At 45.1% G+C, this 25883-nt stretch overlaps 1 protein-coding gene across 2 annotated transcripts in view; it reads left to right on the top strand.

The window, feature by feature from the left end:
• Positions 1 to 489: 489 nt before the first annotated feature.
• RPH3AL (rabphilin 3A like (without C2 domains)) overlaps positions 490 to 25883 on the top strand; it is a 937664-nt gene continuing 912270 nt past the window's right edge. Inside the window, exon 1 of one of the 2 annotated variants that reach the window (XM_077296355.1) lies at positions 490 to 544. The gene's annotated coding sequence lies outside the window, so the exon portion shown is untranslated. The remainder of the gene's footprint in view (positions 545 to 25883) is intronic. The other variant, XM_077296351.1, reaches the window with a different exon arrangement.

Raw genomic sequence — 25883 nt, 5'->3', positions numbered from 1 at the left:
ATTTCTCAAAAAAACAGTGTGACAAATGAATTTAGTGCAGAGTGGGTATACTGTTATTGTTTGGTCTTGTGGCAGAATTCTGGCTTATAGTGCGTATTGGTGGGGCGCAGTTTGCCTCATCTTCCTGGAGAGCCAGAATCATCCATTTCCTATATTCCCTCTGTGACTGAGGTAATTCTCAGTATGAACTGTCCTCTATCTGTATCACACCAGGTTATAAGTAGGAGAAGGAAACCCCAGGGTAGCATGGCAGCAGACAGTTCCAGGAGTACAGCTAGAGTATACTGCACTGCTGTGACGTCACAGCCCTGAGGATACAGACACCAGAGTCATTAGGAGACATATGTCCAGAGGACACACACGTGTAGCCGTCTCCACCTGTGACTCAGCCTGTCCTTGTGACGTGCGCCGGCTCCCGTGTGACTGACTGACTGGCCAGGTCCCCTGTTTCCGCCAGCTGCTCACTTCTCTGCTAGCAGGCTCACAGCAGGCTGTCTTCACAGTGCCGGGAGCTGGAGCAGGAGACACACGTCCAGCTGCTGAGGTAAGTTTCTGTGTCTGTCATGTTTCTGGATGCTCAGCTCCTGCTTTACAATTAGAAAACATTCAGGTTCTTTGCTTTTTTTCTGCTTGTGCAGCTAAGTTACGATTTTTGTTTGCATTAAATTTATAAAAGTGACATTTTTGCTCACTCATTATACAATTCCAGCAAATGTGTTATGGGAGTAGGTGTGCTGGGGGGAGCCATGCTCAGAATGGGGCACATTTATACAAATTCACTTTTGCAGATGAAAATGGTTTAATTTGTTTGTGAACTGACAAAAATAATGATTTGTATAGCGACTGCATGAGAAACATCACTTGGTCTCACACTGACGCTATAAGTGAAAAGTGCAGGTACCAATACTACTTGTATTCTCCTGGGAACATTAAGAAAACCTTCTCTTTTGACAGCTGCAGTTTTCAGAAATGAGGACGTAAAGCGTTTACTATGACTAAAATGTGTTGCCAATTTAAAGGGGCTGTCCCCTTTCAAAAAATTGTGTCCTCAGGCTCAGTTAGATGTAAAAAGCTATGCTTTTTTCATCCTTTCTGGCTGCTGTGTCTCCATCACTGCCCCAGTCTCTGTTTGGCTGCAGCGGTGACTGTCACACCCGCGCTATTGAATTCAGTGATTGGCTGCAGCATTGTTGGCTGAAATATATTTCCCCGTTTCCTGAAACATCCAAAATGGATGGGAAGGATAAACTAAGGTGCATAGCGCCCAAACCAGCCGTACGCATTCATATCCCTCTTTCCTACATTTCCGACGCCCGCGGTACATTGCTCTTCTCTGCCAGCTTTGTGGATTGGCTGCCTCTATACTGTGATGGATGCCTCAAAGGAATTGAAATTTGGAACTATTCATTGGAATATCAAAATGTGCCATCAGGGATCACCAATCTGTTTTATATATGAGCCATGTTGATAAATATTATTTTACGCACACCTATCAACAGGGGCTGGCTGGCAAATTTTGGCCTGGGGGGCAAGTACACAGCAGTGGCCCATTAGCAGCGGCCCATCCTTAGGCCAGTCTCAAACGTCCAGATAATTCCGGTACCGGAAAAATCGGTACCGGAGTTATCCGTGTCTGTGAGCTCACGTAGGCCATCCGTGTGGCACACGTGTGCCACCCGTGTGCTGACTGGGTACCACACGGACCATGCAGGAGACAGCGCTAGAGATAAGCGCTGTCCCCTGCATCTGGTGCTGAAGCCGCCATTCATATCTTCTCTCCAGCAGCGTTCGCTGGAGAGAAGATATGAAAAATCCTTTTTTTTCTTTTCCCCGTGTTTAAAATAAAGATCCCTGTTCCCACCCCCTGTGCGCCCGGCCGCCGGCATTAAAATACTCACCCGCCTCCCTCGACGCTTGCTCTCCGCCCCGCAGCTTCTCCTGTATGAGCGGTCACGTGGTGCCGCCCATTACAGTCATGAATATGCGGCTCCACCCCTATGGGAGGTGGAGCCGCATATTCATCACTGTAATGGGCGGCACCACGTGACCGCTCATGCAGGAGAAGCAGCGGCGCGGAGAGGAGAGAGGAGACATCATGGGAGCTAGGTGAGTATTTCTCTGCATCTGCAAAGGGCCGGGCGGCGCACTGGGGATGGGAGGACACCACCAAAGTTTATTTTTAACGAAAAAATTGATCTTTCATCTCTTCTCTCCGGCGAACGCTGCGAGGGAGAAGAGATGAATTAAGCCTTCAGCACCATGCGGGGGGGACAGCGCTTACTGTAAGCGCTGTCTCCAGCACGGCACACGGACTGCACACGGAAAACATGACTTTAATGGGTCCGTGTAATCCGTGCGCTCCCACGAACACTGACATGTCTCTGTGTTTTCCAAACGGACACACGGTCCGCGAAAACACGCTGACATGTGCAGAGACACATTGATTTTAATGTGTCTACGTGTGTCAGTGTCTCCGGTACGTGAGGAAACTGTCACCTCACGTACCGGAGCCACTGACGTGTGAAACCGGCCTTATTGTGTTTACTTCTGGCTGATTTTAAAAGGAAGTAGAGGTTACAAGGGTTTAAAAAGATAAAGTCGGAGTAATGATGGGATAGTTGTGGTCAAATGCTGACTAGATTCTCATCCACTTCTCTCAGTGAGCTACTCAGAGAGTTGTCTCAGACTCTAGTCTGCTTGTGAGCATCGCAAGTATGCAAACTCATACTTGCGATCACTACGCTGGCAATTCCAGGGAATCGTGAGCGTGTGTACAGTGCTCTATCATGATTCAGTAGCGTGCCATCACACAGAGTCACTGCAGAAAATCATCTAGAGCCCAGGAAATAGTGTTGGAAAAAATAAGTGTGTGGCTTGGAAATTGCATTTTGTCCTCATAGAATTGATTTATAAATACTCACTTCCATTGTAAAACAAACAAAACAGTCCACCTTAAGAAGCAGTCATTAACTTTTTTCTTTAAATCTGTGTAAGGCTATGTGCACAAGTTCAGGATTTTTCACTTTTTTTCCCCTATAAAAACACAATAAAGACTCTTAAAAAACGCATACATATGCATCCGCAGTTTGTGCATATGTTGCATTTTTTTCCACGAAAAAAGTGCATCGCAGTAAAAAACGCAGCATGTTCATTAATTTTGAGGATTTTTCGCGTTTTTACCACTATATAATGCATTGGGAAAGCTCCGAAAAAAAACGGCAACAAAAAAACACGAAAGCGGATTTCCTGCAGAAAAAGTCCAGTTTTGTTCAGGAAAATTCTGCAGAAAATCCTGACGTGTGCACATAGCCTAAATGTTAGTTTAGTGCCGTGTCAGTATGTTATTGGACTCACAGATCGCAGTCTTCTCCAGTATACAGCATCGCTCATCTTCTAAGTCACCTGAGGGCTATACAGACTCTATGGGTCACACTGTGCTCTGTGACCCATAAGTGGCTTTTACAATATAAGTCTATGGAGCATGAGAACCAGGCTCAAAATGAGGATCCGTAGACTTACATTGTAAAAAGACTGACAGGTCATATATAGGAGCTTCTCACAAAATTACAATATCATCAAAAAGTGAATTTATTTAATTTCTTCGATACAAAAAGTGAAACTCCTATATTATATAGAGTCATTACACACAGGAGGATTCTTTTAGGGTGCGTGTCCACGGTCCGGATTGAGCGGAAAACCCGCTCCACCCAAAGTGCCGCCCCCTTCTGTACGAGCGATGATTCCGGATGTGTTCATTGCACACATCCGGAATCACCGCACCCCATACATAGGGCCCTGTGTTTTACCTTTGCGGAGACGGATTATCACCGCAAGGTGAACGGACATGCCTTGCTCTAAAAAGACGCGCCGCATGTCCATAAACGCAGGGCCGCCGGATGTGTGTTCACACGCATAGTGGAGACAGAATTTCATAACATCCCCTCCACTATGCTGTAGCATCTGGACGCTGCGGGTTGAACGCTGCGGTTGTACGCAGCTTTCAATCTGCAGCTAATCCGGATGTAATCCAGCCCGTGGACACATACCCTAAAGCAGAATATAATTGACATACAATTATAACCTGTGTAGTGGACCTGGTTACATTTATAAATATGGATACAAGATAATATGTGACTGGTATATGATGTATCAGTGACATATCATCTGTATACACACCAAATATAATTTCTCAGAGGGGCCACGTGACAGACCATGACTGTCGTGGAGGCCAAACCAATAAGCTGAAATTAATTCTGCTCAGGGCAGAGCAAAGTTCTGCGCATGTGCGGGCAAAGGCCAAAGAGCGCTGACGCATGAGCATTATACAGTAGTACTGTGCTGTGCCCTCAGCAGGGCAGACAGAAGAGCGCCTGCACAGCAGGAGCACAATGGGGAACACTGTGTGGATGACATAGGATGCATCACCCAAACGAAGGAGGGAAGGAGAACACCATCGCAAGATGAGAGGAGGCACAAGACCAGCGGCGTCCATCGGATCGGACTGCCCAGTAGGTGAGTATAATAAAACCTATTTTTTTACGTCACAGGGCGTCATATACACAGCATTAGAACACGGTCACATGGGGCTGAAAGGTGGTGGTCATAGGTTATATGGTAATAACCTGGTGACAGGTTCCCTTTAAGTATACTGACATCTCCCGTATATACAGCATGAGTCCACACACAGCCCGCCATATGAGGTATGAGCCTCCACATAACTTCTTTATCTGCAGCATGAGCTGTCACATAACCCCTTATATGGAGTGTGAGCTCAACAGGTTCCCCCTATATACAGTATGAGCCCTCACATAGATCCTTATATTTAGTGTGAGTCCTCACATAGCCCTCTATATACAGTATGAGCCGCCTCATAGACACTTAAAAAATAATGTGAGCCCCCACATGTCCCACTATATTTCGTATGAGCCCTCACATGGCCTCTCTATATACAGTATGAGCCCCAAATAGCCCCCTATATTCAGTATGAGCCCCTATATAGTATGAGCCCTCACATATCCCCTATATATAGGCACACGTCCTACATATTAATGTATTTTAGCCAAGGTTTTGGGCAATAGATACTATTTAGACTCATGCTGCTATATCGTATATCTATGCTGCTAAAATTCTAAATTATATGAGTTAATTTGCCTCAGTTTTCTTTCAGTACCATTTCCTGTTTTAAATCATTTTAATATTGAAAAAAAAAATTATATTTTTAATACAAGTTTTTGTCAATTCTATTTTATACCAGCAACCAATTAGTGCTTTAGGTATAAATGTTGTATAGACATGAGATGATGTCTGGATGTCTGTAACACAGTTTATTACAGTGATGGCGAAGCTTTTAGAGACAGAGTGCCCAAACTGCAATCTAAAACCCACTTATTTATCACAAAGTGCCAACACGGCAATTTAACCGCAATACTGAGGTTTTATATTAGAAAGACAACTCCTACATTAGCGCCCTATAGTGTCTATACTATAGAATAACAAAGAATGATGACCCCATCACAGTGTGATTTTCCAAAGGTAAACCCAAGACAGCTTTCCATACAGTATAATCTGCACAAAATGTCCTCCATACCGTGTAATGGTTCCACATAGTCCTCCATACAGTGTAATGGGCCTCACATAGTGCTCTATACAGCATAACGGGGCTCTGCATTGCCTTCCATACAGAAGTATGGCCCCACATAGTGCTTGATACAGTATTGTGGTCCCAAATGATGCTCTATTCTGTATAATGGCCCCACATAGTGCTCCATACTGTATAATGGCCACACATGATGCTCCATACTGTATTCCGTACTGTATAATGGCCACACATAGTGCTCAATACTGTATAATGGTCCCACATGATGCTCCATACTGTATAATGGCCCCACATGAAGCTCCATACTCTATAATGGCCACACATTGTGCTCCATACTGTATACTAGCCCCACATGATGCTCCATACTGTAAAATGGAACCAGATGATGCTCCATACTGAATAATGGCCCCACGTGATGCTCCATACTGTATAATGGCCCCACGTGATGCTCCATACTGTATAAAGGCCACACAGTGTTCCATACTGTATAATGGAACCAGATGATGATCCAAACTGTATAATGGCCCCACTTGATGCTTAATACTGTATAATGGACACACAGTGCTCCATACAGTATAATGGCCACACATGATGCTGCATACAGTATAATGGCCCCACATGATGCTGCATACAGTATAATGGTCCCATGTGACGCTGCATATAGTATAATGGCCCCACGTGATGTTGCATATAGTATAATGGTCTCACATTAAAAAAAAAAATCAACTTACATCTGCCCGTTCCAACGCTGATCTGGTCTCTTCATCTATCAGTCCTACCTGTGGGCACGGGCGCCATCTTGGCAATAGTGCCGCCACCACTCTTCTCAGCCCGCACGCTATCCTCATCCTCAGCCCGTGCGCAGACTGATGGAACGGCGCGTGGCCTGATGGGGGAGTTAGGAGCAGAGGAGAGTGGCCGCGGCATCGGCGCAAGGGAAGAGTGGTGGCAGCGATAGTGCTGAGATGGCGCACGTGCCCACCGGGAGGGCTCTGTGTGCCCCCTCTGGCATGCGTGCCATAGGTTCACCACCACTGGTATATTACACACCAGTCATACACTAATCTGTGTAGTAATGTCCTATACTATGAGCACATGCCTGCAGTGTTATATGCACTGATCACACCTGGAACTGGCTGCAGACCTCACATTATAATGTATGGAATTATAGGTCATGTGACATATAATGTTCTGGAGCCAGGCTCAGGAGCAGTCAGTGCAGGATGAGTCTATATACTGGGGTCTGACCCTGACTGGGAGTTATTGCTGCAGTTTGAACTTTCCTGCAGATCGGGTGGCGCTGGAGTCTATGACTCCCACTGACAGAGCGACCTGAGCTGCATGAAAGTTCACACTGGTGCAATAAATCCTCACACCGTGCTTCAGAGCCTCCGACCAGGATCCGGCCCTGTCCCTGACCTGTTGCCCCAGCCCCCCAGCTGACCTCTTCTCTGAAGCTGCTCTGTCTCATACCGGACGGAGGATGACAACAGGAAGCATCCTGGCCAGCGCGCTGCTGAGGTGAGATCAGAAGACACGCCCACACAGTGTGCAGAAGAGTGGGCGTGTCTACAACACAGGGATGGCCGCCCGGCATTTGTACACGTTAGTACAGTGCCACTACCACTAGCCTTCTTCTAGGCAGCAAAAGGCCGGGCGTCCCGCAACTGCTGCCGGGGGGACCGGCCCGCAACTGCTGCCGGGGGGACCGGCCCGCAACTGCTGCTGGGGGGACCGGCCTGGGGGGCACTTGCCCCTTTGCCACCTGGGCCAGTCCGCCCCTGAGCCTGGAGGGCACTTGCCCCTTTGCCACCTGGGCCAGTCCGCCCCTGCTTATCATAAAGGTTGCTGCAGCATTCACCCATGAGCTGAGTAAACAAAGTCCTTTATTGAACCATGATCGGTCTATGGACAAAGTTTGAGGGACAAGCCAGTGCAGGAGGAATGTGGTGAAGGACGACGGCCGTTTCGCGTGAGAGACGCTTCTACGGACCCGTAGAAGCTCATGGGTGAGTGCTGCATCTTTTTCTGCTTTTACATTTTTGATGGAAACTCTTTTTTCATGCTGTGCACCTATACCCGGAGCTCACATCGCAGGCTAACAGCATTACCTTGTTGCCATTCATTTTTTTCTTGTTAGTAAGACTTTTAACATTTTTATGTCCGCTCTGACAACTTTTTGAAAAGTGGGAGGAGCTTAGCTAAAGGGCATGGCCAACTGCCACAATAAAAAGTCATCATTACTTATGCCACATAAGTGGTGTAAAATAAGACAGATATGGCCAGAGTACATTATTGGCACTACTACACGTCAGCTGAAAGATGTGCCAAATTAATTTAGTATTAGTAATTTAATAAACTTGGTGCATCTTAATCTGCACCCTGAATCTATTCTAGAATATGAAATGTCAATGATGATGAAGCCGTTCCGTTAATATTCTTCTCTTTCTCCATAAGTTAAATCCTTCTTTAACTCCCAGATCCTCATCCAATATTCAGTCTACTTCCATTATCCAAATATTCTCAAACATTCTGTCCTCCAGTACGAAGCCCTTCTTCAGCAAACACTTCTTTCTCCATTACTCTAATTCCTCAACACCTATACAGTACTCCAGTTCTCAGATTTCTTTCAACAGTCCAATGCTCCGATTCATCATTGCTTTTGCACCTGTTTTTTGTCTAGTTTTGTGTCTTGAGTCTTTTTTAGCCTTTTGTTTGCACCCAATTCATTATTAGATTTGCACTTTTTTTTTTAAAGTTATTTTATATGTGCTTTTTTTTTGTTTTTTGTGTACTGTTTTGTGGGTAGTGTCTAACAAATTGGGATCACTTCTGTAAAATAACTTCTTTCTGTAAATCAATTCCTAAGGCCGGTTTCACACGTCAGTGGCTTTCGGTACGTGTGGTGACAGTTTTCTCACGTACCGGAGACACTGACTCACGTAGATACATCAAAATCAATGTGTCTCTGCACATGTCAGCGTGTTTTCACGGACCGTGTGTCCGTTTGAAAAACACGGAGACATGTCAGTGTTCGTGGGAGAGCATGGATCACACGGACCCATTAAAGTCAATGGGTCCTTGTAAAACACGTACTGCACACGGATGCTGTCCGTGTGCCGTCCGTGTGCCGCGCAGGAGACAGCGCTACAGTAAGCGCTGTCCCCCCAGCTTGTGGTGCTGAAGCCGCCATTCATCCCTTCTCTCCAGCAGCGTTCGCTGGAGAGAAGGAATGAAAAATTAATGTTTTTTTTTTTTTTTTTTGTGTTTAAAATAAACTTCCCAGCAACCTCCCCCCTCCCACCCCCTGTGCGCCAGCACGCTGGAAATAAAATACTCACCCAGCTCCCTCGATGCTTCCTCTCAGCGCCACAGCTTGTCCTGTATGAGCGGTCACGTGGTGCCGCTCATTACAGTGATGAATATGCGGCTCCACCTCCCGCATTCAGAATCACCTGATCTATCAATAAAAAAAAAAGGATTAACCTGATCGCTAAACGGCGTAGCAAGAAAAAAAGACAAAACGCCAGAATTACGTATTTTTGGTCGCCGTGACAGTGCATTAAAATGCAATTATGGGCGATCAAAAGAACATATCTGCACCAAAATAGTATCATTAAAAACATCAGCTCGGCACACAAAAAATAAGCCCTTACCTGACCCCAGATCTCGAAAAATGTAGACGTTATGGGTAACGGAAAATTGCGCAATTTAAAAAAAAAATATTTTTTTTAGCAAAGTTTGGAATTTTTTTTACCACTTAGATGAAAAAAACCTAGACATGTTTGGTGTCTATGAACTCATAATGACCTGGAGAATCATAATGGCAGGTTAGTTTTAGCATTTAGTGAACCTAGTAAAGAAGCCAAGCAAGAAACGAGTGTGGGGTTGAACTTTTTTTTGCAATTTCACCGCACTTGGAACTTTTTCCATTTTCTAGTACAAGACATGCTAAAACCAATGATGTCGTTCAAAAGTACAACTCGTCCCGCAAAAAATAAGCCCTCACATGGCCATATTGATGGAACAATAAAAAAAAGTTATGGCTCAGGGAAGAAGGGAAGCGAAAAACAAAAATGCAAAACCAAAATAAGCTGAGGTCATTAAGGGGTTAATATATTTTGGTGTATCTTTCAACATGTTATTGATTTTGATGCAAAGGAAATAATTATGGATTAAATGTGATTTTGAAAATAATTAGAGAGTTAACGTATTCACACACTGACAAAATAATTGGAACTAGAGATATATGTGGGAGTTTTCTCCTTTTGTGATAGACTACCCTTTAGGCCGGTTTCACACGTCAGTAGCTCCGGTACGTGAGGTGACAGTTTCCTCACGTACCGGAGACACTGACACACGTAGACACATTAAAATCAATGTGTCTCTGCACATGACAGCGTGTTTTCGCGGACCGTGTGTCCGTTTGGAAAACACGGAGACATGTCAGTGTTCGTGGGAGCGCACGGATTACACGGACCCATTAAAGTCAATGGGTCCGTGTAAAACACGTACCGCACACGGATGTTTTCCGTGTGCAGTCCGTGTGCCGTGCTGGAGACAGCGCTTACAGTAAGCGCTGTCCCCCCAGCATGGTGCTGAAGCCGCCAGTCATCCGTTCTCTCCAGCGCTCGCTGGGGAGAAGGGATGATAAATCTTTTTTTTTTTTTTTTGTGTTTAAAATAAACTTTAGGGCATCCTCCCCGCTCCCACCCCCTGTGCGCCCGGCCGCCGGCATTAAAATACTCACCCGCCTCCCTCGACGCTTGCTCTCCGCCCCGCAGCTTCTCCTGAGCCGCATATTCATCAACTGTAATGAGCGGCACCACGTGACCGCTCATACAGGAGAAGCTGCGGGGCGGAAAGCAAGCGTCGAGGGAGGCGGGTGAGTATTGGCGCACAGGGGGTGGGAGCGGGGAGGATGCCCTAAAGTTTATTTTAAACACAAAAAAACAAAAAAAAAAAAGATTTTTCATCCCTTCTCCCCAGCGAGCGCTGGAGAGAACGGATGAATGGCGGCATCAGCACCATGCTGGGGGGACAGCGCTTACTGTAGCGCTGTCTCTCCTGCATGGTCCGTGTGGTACCCAGGCGGCACACGGCTGCCGCACGTGTGCCACACGGATGGCCTACGTGAGCTCACAGACACACGGACACGGATAACTCCGGTACTGATTTTTCCGGTACCGGAATTATCTGGACGTGTGAGACTGGCCTTATGAGGAGCCCCACACATTAAGGGCTGTCCCACACGTCCAGATAATTCCGGTACTGGAAAAAATCGGTACCGGAGTTATCCGTGTCCGTGTGCCCGTGAGCTCACATAGGCCATACGTGCGGCACACGTGTGCCGCCCGTGTGCCGAGTGGGTACCACACGGAGCGTGTGGTACCCACGCGTGTGGTACACTGCATCGTGCTGAAGCCGCGATTCATATCTTCTGTGCAGCAGCGTTTGCTGCATAGAAGATATGAATAATAGTGTTTAAAAGAAAGATCTATGTGTCCGCCGCCCTCCCACCCCCTGTGCGCCCCCCCCTGCTGTTCTGAAAATACTCACCCGCCTCCCTCTCAGTGTTCTGTGCTGGCCGCCCCTTCTACTGTATGCGGTCACGTGGGGCCGCCGATTAGAGTCATGAATAGGTGGCTCCACCTCCCATAGGGGTGGAGCCGCCTATTCATGACTGTAAATGAGCGGCCCCACGTGACCGCATACAGTAGAAGGCGCGGTCAGACCAGGAAGCATCGACAGCCAACGAGGGAAGCGGGTGAGTATTTTCAGAACAGCGGGGGGGGCGCACAGGGGGTGGGGGGGGCGGCGGACACATAGATCTTTCTTTTAAACACTATTATTCATATCTTCTATGCAGCAAACGCTGCTGCACAGAAGATATGAATCGCGGCTTCAGCACGATGCAGTGTACCACACGCGTGGGTACCACACGCTCCGTGTGGTACCCACTCGGCACACGGGCGGCACACGTGTGCCGCACGTATGGCCTACGTGAGCTCACGGGCACACGGACACGGATAACTCCGGTACCGATTTTTTCCGGTACCGGAATTATCTGGACGTGTGGGACAGCCCTTAGGAGTTTTTTTTATCTCCAGACACCTGATGAAGGCTTTAAGCCGGAACGCATTGTGTTGCTGGCTTGTATGTTTCATTTTTTTTAATATATTTTTTTAATAAATACAATTTTATTTACAAACAAGAAAAACTTCATATTAGTCTATGAAGACATTCTGTTGGTTATTCACAATTCATCTTGGAGTCTCCTTTTGGAATGGAAGCGCCTGCCAGAAATTTGTACATTTTTGCTCCTTTTTTTTCTACACATCCACATGGTAAGAAATTATTTGCGAAGGAATAATTACCTACATAGACCTCTGGAATGGCAGCATACCGATAAGGCCGGGATCACACAAGCGAGAAATACGTCCGAGTCTCGCATGGTAATACCTGGCATTGCCGCTGTCACTCAGGAGCGGAGAGTGCGGCCGCATAGCAATACATGCGGCCGCACGCTCCGCTCCTGAGTGACTGCGGCAATGCCGGGTATTACCATGCGAGACTCGGACGTATTTCTCGCATGTGTGATCTCGGCCTAAAGGCACCCCTGTGGTAAATAAAATCATGTCTAGAGTTGTGCCTAGTTGCAGAACTCCACAGGTGAATGGAACTAACAAATATTAATCTTTTCTAACAACTGTGTATATATTTACTATGCTTTCTGTTTCTTTTCCCCATTGTTTTATTCTTCCAGATTCTTAGTGAGGAAAATAAGTATATGATACACTGCCAGTTTTGGAAGTTTTCCCACTTACAAAGAATGGAACATCTATAATTTTTATTGTAGGTACACTTCAACTGTGAGAGACAAAATCTAAAAACAAAAATCAGAAAATCACATTGTATGATTTTTACATAATTAAAGATCACCCTATTGCCTGAAATAAGTATTTGATCACCTACTAACTAGCAAGAATTCTGGTTCTCACAGACCTGTTAGTTTTTCTTTAAAGGGAACCTGTCACCTGAATTTGGCGGGAGCGGTTTTGGGTCATATGGGCGGGGTTTTCGGGTGTTTGATTCACCCTTTCCTTACCCACTGGCTGCATGCTGGCTGCAATATTGGATTGAAGTTCATTCTCTGTCCTCCGGAGTACACGCCAGTGCAAGGCAATATTGCCTTGCGCAGGCGTTAAGAAGCTCTTCTACTCTGCACTCACTAACTGTATGAATTGCACCTGTTTGAACTTGTTAGGCCAGGGTCACACTTGTGAGTGTGATGCGAGAAACTCGTGCATCAATACCCGGCAGCGCTGCCGGCACTCGGCACCGGAGTGTGCAGCCGCGTGCTCCGGTCTGAGTGCCGGCAGCAGTGCTGGGTATTGATGAGAGACACTCGCGTGAGTTTCTCGCATCACACTCGCAAGTGTAACCTTGGCCTTACATGTAATGAAGGAATAAGAAGGATGAGTACAACCCCAAGAACACCAACCCAACCGTGAAGCATGGTGGGGGAAACCATACTTTGGGTGTGTTTTTCTGCAAAGGTGACAAGATGATCGAAGGGAGTATGGATGGGGTCATGTATCGCAAGATTTTGGCCAACAACCTCCTTCCCTCAGTAAGCGCATTGAAGATGCAGCGTGGCTAGGTTTTCCAGCATGACAATGACCCAAAACAGACACCCAGGGGCTAAGAGTGGCTCTAACATGAGCCCAATAGAAAATCTTTGGAGGAAGCTGAAACTCAATGTTGTCCAGGGACATCTCTGAAGCCTAAAAGATCTGGAGAAAATCTATATGTAGGGGTGGGCCAAAATCCCTGCTGCAGTGTGTGCAAACTTGGTCAAGAACTACAGGAACCATCTGACCTCTGTAATTGCAAACAAACGTTTCTGTACCAAATATTAAGTTCTGTTTTTCTATTGTATCAAATACTTTTTTCATGCAATAAAAAGATTCTTTCTCTCACAAGTAAAGTGTACCTACGATAAAAATTACAGACCTCTCCATTCTTTGTAAATGGGAAAACTTGTAATATTGTCAGTGTATCAAATACTTATTTTCCCCACTGTAAGTTTTTTTTTTTTGCTGCCATTTTTCCCAAAGTCATAAAAAAAATGTTTACCAAAAGCCATAACATAGCTACCATCTGCCAGGAATGATGCAGGCTCCACTCCACGTCTAATGTCAAGATTAAACTATTATCCACTTATGGCGCAAGTGAATTTACGGAAAAAAAAAATTTTGATTTTAATTTTTGCACTAAAAAGTGAACAGGGCAAGGCCAATCATAATGTAACAAATTTACTATCAGCGTAAGTTCACACTAGGCATTTTTTCAGCATTTTTTTTCTGCAGCAAAACCCGATCTCTTGGCAGGAAAGAAGATGCAGAAAAAACATTTTCATTGGTTTTTCTTGTGCTTCTTTGCTGCAGTTTTGGCATGCTAGATTTGTCTCTTGTGCATGCTGATAAAACTGCACCCGTATTAGTAGAATACATTTTCTAATGCAGACAACCCAACGATGAGCTAAAATAATTGCTATGCGCTTCCTAGTAAATTTGGTGCACCTTACTGTGTAGCAAAGAGTGAAGAAAAAAGGTTTCCATAATCCCTCCTCCCCATTCCTCACCTTGCTTGCATTACTCTAGCAAAAGTATATTATAAGATTGATGTTAGAAAATTCCCCCAATAGTTTGTATAAAGGCTCATTCTCACTTGCGATGAAATCAGACAAATGCAATCTGAATAAAAATCGGATTACATTCGGATCAATGTTATTCTATCATTGTGTGTTCGTCTGCGTTTTTTTTCCAAATCAGATTACGATCGGACTGGAAAAAAATCTCAACATGCTGCAATTGTAATTGGAAATCGGATCGTATTCGGCAATAGAAGTCATTGGGTGCGAGAAAAAAATCACACAGCACTCGAACCATGCGAGTGCTGTGCAATTTTTACACACCGATGTCCTTTGAAAAGCCAGAAATTCATGTGCCGCGTACAAGAAAATCACAGCGTGACATGTTAGAATAAAATAGATACACATAGAATACATATATATATATAGATGTCAGTGACACACACACACATATATATTGTGAGGCAGTGACCCCTGTTACAGCTAGGGGGCGCTGTTTGTGCTCCCTAGAATGCGCACAGAGGCGTATGAAGGCCATAGGTGTGCATGGCAGTCGCAGGTGTAGCTGTGTTTTCAATGTGAGGTAGTGACTCGTGTCACAGGTAGGTGTCGCTGTGTGTTCTCCCCAGGTTGTGCATGCAGACGGATGAAGTCCGTAAGTGTGCATGGGAGTCACGGATTTCCGGCCTGGATTTTTCATGTGGCTGAAGGCCACAGGTTTGTGTGCTAAAAGCCCTGCAGTAAAGGGTATGGGTTTGTCAGGTGAGGTGCAATGTCAGTGTCAGTCTGGTGTGTGCTGGTTTGCAGAGCAGAGGCCTGCAGAGCCTGGCTGAATTCATGGAGGCACAGGCCTGTGGAGCCAGCACCCAGGGCAGCTGAGTGGCCTGGCACCCGCAGCATATACAGTGATGCAAGTCATCCATGGTAGGTAGTGTTCTCTGATGTGGACAGTCCTGTGCCCAGAGGTGGATGTCCTGTGCCCGAAAGAGACGGATGTGCACAGTCCTGTGCCCGGAGGTAGATGTCCTGTGCCCGAAAGAGGACTAGCATGTGTAACAATTGCAAGTAGGTGGATATGGTGCCCCTCTGCTATCCGGAGGATATCCTGGTCTGTGTACGGCTGTGTGAGTAAAGAGACTGTAAGAGACTGTGATACAGTGATGCAGGACACCCACGGGAACTAGTCGGAAGTGGCTGGCGTGTGTAGTGTCTGCAACATATGAGGCTGTGTGTATGGAGACTGTAATATGGCGTGTGGTCGCCCAGGGAAACTGAACAAAGGAAGTCTTTCCTGTTTCGGGACTGCAAATCTAAAGCCATATGATGTGTAGTGCTGTGAACTGGTGTGAACTGAACACTGATAATATACACTGAAGTTATATGCATTTGTGTGAATTGGTCTTTAATGCTGTGAGGAAACGCATTAAAGAGACTTTTGTGTTGGAACTTTGTGGGTCACTGCCTCTTCAATGCTACCGGTGCCTTACAAATTTATATCTATATCTATATATATATATATATATATATATATATATATATATTTACATAGAAGAAAAGAGGGCAATTCATCTGCCGTGTACTGTAAAATCACTGCAGGAGCCGACAGGAAAGAATAGATATACTACATACAATATATTTTTTACAGCCATTTTTTCTTAGAAAAATAATCTTTTTATGTACAGTATGCTGCACACACACTGTACTAATTGTATGTGTCACTGACATCTGTATATCTATCTATTCTATGTATATACTGTATGTAAGCAGCAGATGAATTGCCAGCTTTCCATCTATCTATGTATCTATCTGTGTGTCTCTGTTTTGAAGAGTATTTCCTTTGAAAACTATGTGTAAATCACAGAGAATTGCTATATGTAAAAGCTCATGTTAAAATCACATTGCACTCGCACTGCATTCAGGTGTAAATTGGATGCTAGGTGTTAAAAATCAGATTGTGCTCCCATGAAAACGCAAGACACTCATCCGACTTTTCAAGAACAAAATCAGACTGATATTTAACCCCTTAACGACCGCCGATATGCCTTTTAACGGCAGCAGTGGAAAAAGTGTATAGCGCCCCCCAGAGTCAGATTTTCTCTGGGGTCTCGGTTGCTGGGGGTAGCCGAGACCCCAGAGAACATGATTCAGGTCGGTTTTTACCGACCCCCAAGTTGCGATTGCCGGTAATTAACCATTTACCAGCGGTCACAAAAAAAAGTGATTTGCCATTTAATTTCTCTGTCCTCCGATGTAATCGCACATCAGAGGACAGAGAAATGGGGTCCCCGATGGCCCCCCCGATACTTACCCATCTCCCCCGGTGCTCCTCGTGGTTCCCCATGGGCGCCGCCATCTTCAGGCAAAAAGATGGCGGGCAAATGCGCAGTGCGCCCACCGGCCGGCACCCGGAAGATCTTTGTGGTCTCGGCTGCCAGGGGTAGCCGAGACCCCAAAAAACATGATCAGGGTCGGTTTTTACCGACCCCTGTTTTGTGATTGCCGGTAAATAACCGTTTACCAGCGACTTGCTTCGGAAAGAAAATGATCACAGTGATCAAAATAAAAAAAATAGCAAAGAACCCCCCCTTTATCACCCCCTTAGTTAGGAAAAAATAATAAAAAAATAATAAAATAAAAAAGTATGTATTTCTATTTTCCAATTAGGGTTAAAGCTAGGGTTAGGGCTAGGGTTAGGGTTGGGGCTAAAGTTAGGGTTAGGGTTTGGGCTAGGGTTAGGGTTGGTGCTAGGTTTGGGGCTAAAGTTAGGGTTAGAGTTGGGGCTAAAGTTAGGGTTAGGGTTGGGATTAGGGTTTGGGTTAGGGTTGGCATTAGGGTTACGTTTGGGATTAGGGTTAGGTTTGGGATTAGGGTTAAGATTAGGGTTGGGATTAGGGGTGTATTGGGATTAGGGTTAGGTTTAAGGTTAGGGTTGAGATTAGGATTAGCGTTTTGATTAGGGTTATGGTTAGGGTTGGGATTAGGGTTAGGGGTGTGTTGGGGTTAGGGTTAGAATTGGGGGGTTTCAACTGTTTAGGTACATCAGGGGGTCTCCAAGCGAGACAGACAATTTTGCACTCAAAAAGTCAAATGGTGCTCCCTCCCTTCTGAGCTCTCCCGTGCGCCCAGTGGTTTACCCCCACATATGGGGCAACAGCGTACTAAGTACTAGTTGGACAAAAACTTTTGGGGTCCAGTTTCTCCTGTTACCCTTGCGAAAATAGAAAAAAAATTGGAAGCTAAAAAATCATTTTTGTGGAAAAAAAATGATTTTTTTATTTTCAAAGCCAAACAGTGGTCCCCCCACACATGGGGTATCAGCGTACTCAGGACAAACTGGACAACAACTTTTAGGGTCCAATTTCTCCTTTTACCCTTGGGAAAATAAAAAATTGGCTAAAAAAACATTTTTGTGGAAATTTTTGTATTTTTTTATTTTCACGACTCTGCATTATAAACTTCTATGAAGCACTTGGGCATTCAAAGTGCTCACCACATATCTAGATAAGTTCCTTGGGGGGTCTAGTTTCCAAAATGGGGTCAATTTTGGGGGGTTTCTGTTGTGAATTCTGCTCTTGGGCTCCCTCCGGTGGTTGTAAGTGGTAGCGCTGCTGTCTCTGAATCACAGCATTTATCAGGTGTTTTCACTTTTTGCAATTTGGACAGGGCTATTTAGTCTTGCTTCACCCTTTAGTCAGTGCCAGTTGTCCATTGTTCCTGGAGGATTCACATCCCTGCCTGGTCTCTTCTGCTTTGCAGTTCTTTTCAACAAAGATAAGTTCTGGCCTTGATTTTGCTGTCCACATGCTGTGGTCTTATTGTTCAGTTATTTTCCATGTTTTGTCTTGTCCAGCTTGGTCTGTATAAGGATTTGTTTAGCCAAGCTGGTATCTCTGGAGATGCAGATATACCCTCCATGTCTTTAGTTAGCTGTGGAGTTTTTGTATTTTCTGTGGTGGATATTTTCTAGTATTTTAATACTGACTGCATAGTACTCTGTCCTGTCCTTTCTATTTAGCTAGAAGTGGCCTCCTTTGCTAAATTCTGATTTCAGTCTGTGTATGTTTTTTCCCTCTCCTCTCACAGTCAATATTTGTGGGGGGCTGCCTGTTCTTTGGGGATTTCCTCTGAGGCAAGATAGTTTTCCCTTTTCTATCTCTAGGGGTAATTAGTCCTCCGGCTGTGTCGAGATGTCTAGTGTCATGAATCCCCAATGGCTAGGGATAGCACAGGACAAGCAAAGTACAAATAAATAACGGACGAGCTCTAGGGTGATGGAACCTGGGCTGACCGCTGCCCTACGCCTGACAAACGCAACTAGAGATAGCCAGGGAGCGTGCCTACGTTGGTTCTAGACGCCACGCACCAGCCTAAGAGCTAACTAGTACTGCAGAGAAAATAAAGACCTCACTTGCCTCCAGAGGAATGAACCCCAAAAGATATAGTTGCCCCCTCAGCGGTCAGCAAAAAACCCTAATCAAAAAACCATCCTGAGATTACAAGAACCCATGTGTCAACTCATGGCACATGGGGAGAACCTCAGTCCACTAGAGCTACCAGCTAGCATAGAGACATAATAAGCAAGCTGGACAAAAAACCAAACAACTGAAAATCAGCACTTAGCTTATCCTGAAAGATCTGGGAGCAGGTAGGCAGGAACCAAACAGAGCACATCTGAATACATTGATAGCCGGCAAGGAAATGACAGAAAGGCCAGGTAAAATAGGAAACACCCAGCCTCTGATGGACAGGTGGAAAACAAAGGCCGCAACCCACCAAAGTCACCCAGTACCAGCAGTAACCACCAGAGGGAGCCCACAAACAGAATCCACAACAGTACCCCCCCTTGAGGAGGGGTCACCGAACCCTCACGAGAACCCCCAGGGCGATCAGGGTGAGCTCTATGGAAGGCGCGAACCAAATCAGTCGCATGAACATCGGAGGCGATCACCCAGGAATTATCCTCCTGACCATAACCCTTTCACTTAACCAAATACTGGAGTTTGCGTCTGGAAACACGAGAATCCAAGATCTTCTCAACAACATACTCCAATTCTCCCTCCACCAGCACCGGAGCAGGAGGCTCAACCGAAGGAACAATGGGCACCTCATACCTCCGCAACAACGACCGATGGAACACATTATGAATAGCAAACGATGCTGGGAGATCCAAACGAAAAGATACAGGGTTAAGAATCTCCGAGATCCTATAAGGACCTATGAACCGAGGCTTGAACTTAGGAGAAGAGACCTTCATAGGGACAAAACGAGAAGACAACCACACCAAATCCCCAACAAGAAGTCGGGGACCCACGCGGCGACGGCGATTAGCAAACTGCTGAGTCTTCTCCTGAGATAACTTCAAATTGTCCACCACCTGATTCCAAATCTGATGTAGCCTGTCCACCACCATGTCCACTCCAGGACAATCCGAAGACTCCACCTGACCAGAGGAAAAACGAGGATGAAACCCCGAATTACAAAAAAAAGGAGAGACCAACGTGGCAGAACTAGCCCGATTATTAAGAGCAAATTCGGCCAGTGGCAAAAAAGCAACCCAGTCATCTTGGTCAGCAGAAACAAAACACCTCAAATAAGTTTCCAAGGTCTGATTAGTTCGCTCCGTCTGGCCATTCGTCTGAGGATGGAATGCAGACGAGAAAGACAAATCAATGCCCATCTTGGCACAAAGCGTCCGCCAAAATCTAGACACAAACTGGGATCCCCTGTCAGAAACGATATTCTCCGGAATCCCATGCAAACGAACCACGTTCTGAAAAAATAAAGGGACCAACTCAGAGGAGGAAGGCAACTTAGGCAAGGGCACCAAATGAACCATCTTAGAAAAGCGGTCACACACAACCCAGATAACGGACATTTTCTGTGAAACCGGGAGATCAGAAATAAAATCCATGGAAATGTGCATCCAAGGCCTCTTCGGGATGGGCAAGGATAACAACAACCCACTGGCCCGAGAACAGCAAGGCTTAGCTCGAGCACACACTTCACAAGACTGCACAAAGGTACGCACATCCCTAGACAAGGAAGGCCACCAAAAAGACCTGGCCACCAAGTCTCTAGTACCAAATATTCCAGAATGACCAGCCAACACAGAAGAATGGACCTCGGAGATGACTCTACTGGTCCAATCATCCGGAACAAACAGTCTTTCTGGTGGACAACGATCCGGTTTATCCACCTGAAACTTCTGCAATGCACGTCGCAAGTCTGGGGATACGGCGGACAATATTACCCCATCCCTAAGGATACCAGTAGGCCCAGAGTCTCCAGGAGAGTCAGGCACAAAACTCCTGGAAAGAGCATCTGCCTTCACATTCTTTGAACCTGGCAGGTATGAAACCACGAAATTGAAACGAGAAAAAAACAACGACCAACGAGCCTGTCTAGGATTCAAATGCCTGGCAGACTCAAGGTAAATGAGATTCTTGTGATCAGTCAAGACCACCACACGATGTTTAGCACCCTCAAGCCAATGACGCCACTCCTCAAATGCCCACTTCATGGCCAAAAGCTCCCGATTACCCACATCATAATTGCGCTCGGCGGGCGAGAATTTTCTAGAGAAGAATGCACATGGCTTCATCACCGAGCCATCAGAACTTCTCTGTGACAAAACCGCCCCCGCTCCAATCTCGGAAGCATCAACCTCAACCTGAAACGGAAGTGAAACATCTGGTTGACACAACACAGGAGCAGAAGAAAACCGGCGCTTAAGTTCCTGAAAGGCCCCCACAGCCGCAGGAGACCAATTAGCAACATCAGCACCCTTTTTAGTTAAATCAGTCAAAGGTTTAACAATACTGGAAAAATTTGCAATGAACCGACGATAAAAATTAGCAAACCCCAAGAACTTCTGTAGGCTCTTAACAGATGTAGGTTGTGTCCAGTCACAAATTGCCTGAACCTTAACGGGATCCATCTCAATAGTAGAAGGAGAAAAAATGTACCCCAAAAAAGAAATCTTCTGGACTCCGAAGAGACACTTTGAGCCCTTCACAAACAGAGAATTGGCCCGCAGAACCTGAAACACCTTCCTGACCTGTAGAACATGAGACTCCCAGTCATCAGAAAACACCAAAATATCATCCAAATACACAATCATAAACTTATCCAGATATTCACGGAAAATATTGTGCATAAAGGACTGAAAGACTGACGGAGCATTGGAGAGTCCAAAAGGCATTACCAAATACTCAAAATGGCCCTCAGGCGTATTAAATGCGGTTTTCCACTCATCACCTTGTTTTATCCGCACCAGATTATACGCACCGCGAAGATCTATCTTAGTGAACCACCTAGCCCCCTTAATGCGAGCAAACAAGTCAGTCAATAATGGCAATGGATACTGATATTTGACTGTAATCTTATTCAGAAGGCGATAATCTATACAAGGCCTCAGGGAACCATCTTTTTTTGCCACAAAAAAAAAACCTGCTCCCAGAGGGGACGAAGATGGACGAATATGTCCCTTTTCCAAGGACTCCTTAATATAATTCCGCATAGCAGTATGCTCTGGCAGTGACAGATTAAATAAACGACCCTTAGGGAACTTACTGCCAGGAATCAATTCTATAGCACAGTCACAATCTCTATGAGGAGGGAGCGAATTGAGCTTAGGCTCCTCAAAAACATCCCTATAGTCAGACAAAAACTCAGGGATCTCAGAAGGAGTAGATGAAGCGATAGAAATCGGAGGTGCATCATCATGAACCCCCTGACATCCCCAGCTTAACACAGACATTGTTTTCCAGTCCAGGACAGGATTATGAGTTTGTAACCATGGCAGACCCAGCACTAGTACATCATGTAAATTATACAGTACAAGGAAGCGAATCACCTCCTGATGAACGGGAGTCATGCGCATGGTCACTTGTGTCCAATACTGCGGTTTATTCATAGCCAATGGTGTAGAGTCAATTCCCTTCAGAGGAATAGGGACTTCCAGAGGCTCCAGACTAAAACCGCAGCGTTTAGCAAATGACCAATCCATAAGACTCAGGGCAGCGCCCGAATCCACATAGGCATCAACGGAAATGGAAGACAGTGAAAAAATCAGAGTCACAGACAAAATGAACTTAGGCTGCAGAGTACCAATGGCAAAAGATTTATCAAGCTTTTTTGTGCGTTCAGAGCATGCTGATATAACATGAGCTGAATCACCACAATAAAAACACAATCCATTTTTCCGCCTATAATTTTGCCGTTCACTTCTGGACTGAATTCTATCACATTGCATAGTCTCAGGTGCCTGTTCAGAAGACACCGCCAACTGGTGCACGGGTTTGCGCTCCCGCAAACGCCGATCAATCTGAATGGCCATAGCCATAGACTCATTCAGACCTGTAGGCGTAGGGAACCCCACCATAATATCCTTAATGGCCTCAGAAAGACCATTTCTGAAGTTTGCAGCCAGGGCGCACTCATTCCACTGAGTAAGCACCGACCATTTCCGAAATTTTTGACAATATATTTCCGCTTCATCATGCCCCTGAGAGAGGGCTAATAAAGCCTTTTCAGCCTGAATCTCCAGGTTGGGTTCCTCATAGAGCAATCCCAATGCCAGAAAAAACGCATCCACACTGAGCAATGCAGGATCCCCTGGTGCCAATGCAAATGCCCAATTCTGAGGGTCGCCCCGCAGGAAAGATATTACAATCCTGACCTGTTGAGCAGGGTCTCCAGAGGAGCGAGATTTTAAAGAAAGAAACAATTTACAATTGTTCCTGAAATTCAGGAAGGTAGATCTATCTCCAGAGAAGAACTCTGGAATAGGAATTCTAGGTTCAGACATGGGAGTGTGAACAACAAAATCCTGTATGTTTTGAACTTTTGCCGCGAGATTACTCAGGCTGGAAGCCAAACTCTGGACATCCATGTTAAACAGCTAAGATCAGAGCCATTCAAGGGTTAAGAGGAGGTAAGAAGCAGCTAGACAGCAATTAAGGGCTAGGCGGCAAAACTCTGAAGGAAAAAAAAAAAAAAAAAAAATGTTCCCTTAAACACTTCTTTTTCTCCTGCTTCAGCCCAAACAATTAACACTTTGTGGCCGGCTATACTGTCATGAATCCCCAATGGCTAGGGATAGCACAGGACAAGCAAAGTACAAATAAATAACGGACGAGCTCTAGGGTGATGGAACCTGGGCTGACCGCTGCCCTACGCCTGACAAACGCAACTAGAGATAGCCAGGGAGCGTGCCTACGTTGGTTCTAGACACCACGCACCAGCCTAAGAGCTAACTAGTACTGCAGAGAAAATAAAGACCTCACTTGCCTCCAGAGGAATGAACCCCAAAAGATATAGTTGCCCCCTCACATGTATTGACGGTGAAATGAGAGGAAGGCACACACATAGAGATGATATATATAGATTTAGCAAATTGAGGCCCGCTGTAAACTAGAAAGCAGAACGATACAAAAGGGGACTGAGCGGTCAGCAAAAAACCCTAATCAAAAAACCATCCTGAGATTACAAGAACCCATGTGCCAACTCATGGCACATGGGGAGAACCTCAGTCCACTAGAGCTACCAGCTAGCATAGAGACATAATAAGCAAGCTGGACAAAAAAACCAAACAACTGAAAATCAGCACTTAGCTTATCCTGAAAGATCTGGGAGCAGGTAGGCAGGAACCAAACAGAGCACATCTGAATACATTGATAGCCGGCAAGGAAATGACAGAAAGGCCAGGTAAAATAGGAAACACCCAGCCTCTGATGGACAGGTGGAAAACAAAGGCCGCAACCCACCAAAGTCACCCAGTACCAGCAGTAACCACCAGAGGGAGCCCACAAACAGAATCCACAACAGTCTAGGGAGCGCTAGGTACATTCCACGGCTACTTCTAGTTGTGGTGTTAGGTTCAGGGTCTGCGGTCAGTACAGGTACCACCTTCTCCAGAGTACGTCCCATGCTGCTCTTAGGCCACCAGATCATAACAGTTTTCCACTGTTTAGGTACATCAGGGGCTCTGCAAATGCAACATAACGCCCGCAGACCATTCTATCAAAGTCTGCATTCCAAAACAGCACTCCTTCCCTTCTGAGCTCTGCCATGCGCCCAAACAGTGGTTCTCCCCCACAAATGGGGTATCAGCGTACTCAGGATAAATTGCCCAATAAATTTTGTGGCCCAATTTCTAATGTTACCCTTGAGAAAATAAAAAATTGTGAGCTAAAACATCATTTTTGAGGAAAAAAAAGGATTGTTTATTTTCACGGCTCTACATTATAAATTTCTGTGAAGCACTTGGGGGTTCAAACTGCTCACCACACATCTAGATACGTTTCTTATTGAGTTTAGTTTCCAAAATGATGTCACTTGTGGGGGGTTTCCACTGTTTAGGCAGTTCAGGGGCTCTCCAAACGCGACAAGGCGTCCGATCTCAATTCCAGCCAATTCTGCATTGAAAAACAGCACTCCTTCTCTTCCAAGCTCTGCCGTGCGCCCAAACAGTGGTTTACCCCCACATATGGGGTATCGGCGTGTTCAGAAGAAATTGCACAACAAATTTTGTGGTTCATTTTCTCTTTTTACACTTGTGAAAATAAAAAAAATTGGTTCTGAAGTAAAATGTTTGCAAAAAAAAGTTACATGTTCATTTTTTCCTTCCACATTGTTTCAGTTCCTGTGAAGTACGTAAAGGGTTAATAAACTTCTTGAATGTGGTTTTGAGCACCTTGAGGGGTGTAGTTTTTAGAATGGAGTCAAGTTTGGGTATTTTCTGTCATGTACACCCCTCAAAGTGACTTTAGATGTGAGATGGTCCCTAAAAAAATGGTTTTGTAAATTTTGTTGTAAAAATGAGAAATCGCTGGTCAACTTTTAACCCTTATAACTTCCTAACAAAAAAAAAAATGTTTCCAAAATTGTGCTGATGTAAAGTAGACATGTGGGAAATGTTATTTATTAACTATTTTGTGTGACATATCTCTCTGATTTAAGGGCATAAAAATTCAAAGTTTGAAAAATGCAAAATTTAAATTTTTTTTGCCATATTTCCATTTTTTTCATAAATAATCGCAAGTAATATCGAAGAAATGTTACCACTGACATGAAGTACAATATGTCACGAAAAAACAGTCTCAGAATCAGTGGGATCCATAAAAGCGTTCCAGAGTTATAACCTCATAAACGGACAGTGGTCAGAATTGTAAAAATTGGCTCGATCATTAAGTACCAAATTGGCTCTGTCACTAAGGAGTTAAAATCGCTAGTGTGTCTGACCTAATTCTCAGATTTAGAAGACAACTTAGAGGATAACTTTTGTTAATTTTTGGTGATGTTTTAAGATAAGGATGCATGTTTCTATAAGAATTAAACTGATAAGGTTCTGTTTATTACACCAGAAATTATATTCTGCATGAGAAGAACACTTTTGCATACTTTAGTACATTAATAGGGCTAGGGCTACACCACAACATGTGTCGCGCCACACTGAGATCGCAGTGTGTCATGACGACATTGCATGTGATTATTTATTATAGTGTCACACCTAGTGTCACAAATAATGACAATAGCAAATGTTTCCAAATGCTTTTGATTTTCTTTTGCTTGTGACTCCCTTGCCATAGACTACAATTCAAGTCACATGTTACTGGGCAGATGTGTTTA

The sequence above is a fragment of the Ranitomeya variabilis genome, chromosome 3 (assembly GCF_051348905.1).
Source record: "Ranitomeya variabilis isolate aRanVar5 chromosome 3, aRanVar5.hap1, whole genome shotgun sequence".
Classification (NCBI taxonomy): Eukaryota; Metazoa; Chordata; class Amphibia; order Anura; family Dendrobatidae; genus Ranitomeya; species Ranitomeya variabilis.
This window is presented reverse-complemented; position numbering and strand designations above follow the sequence as displayed.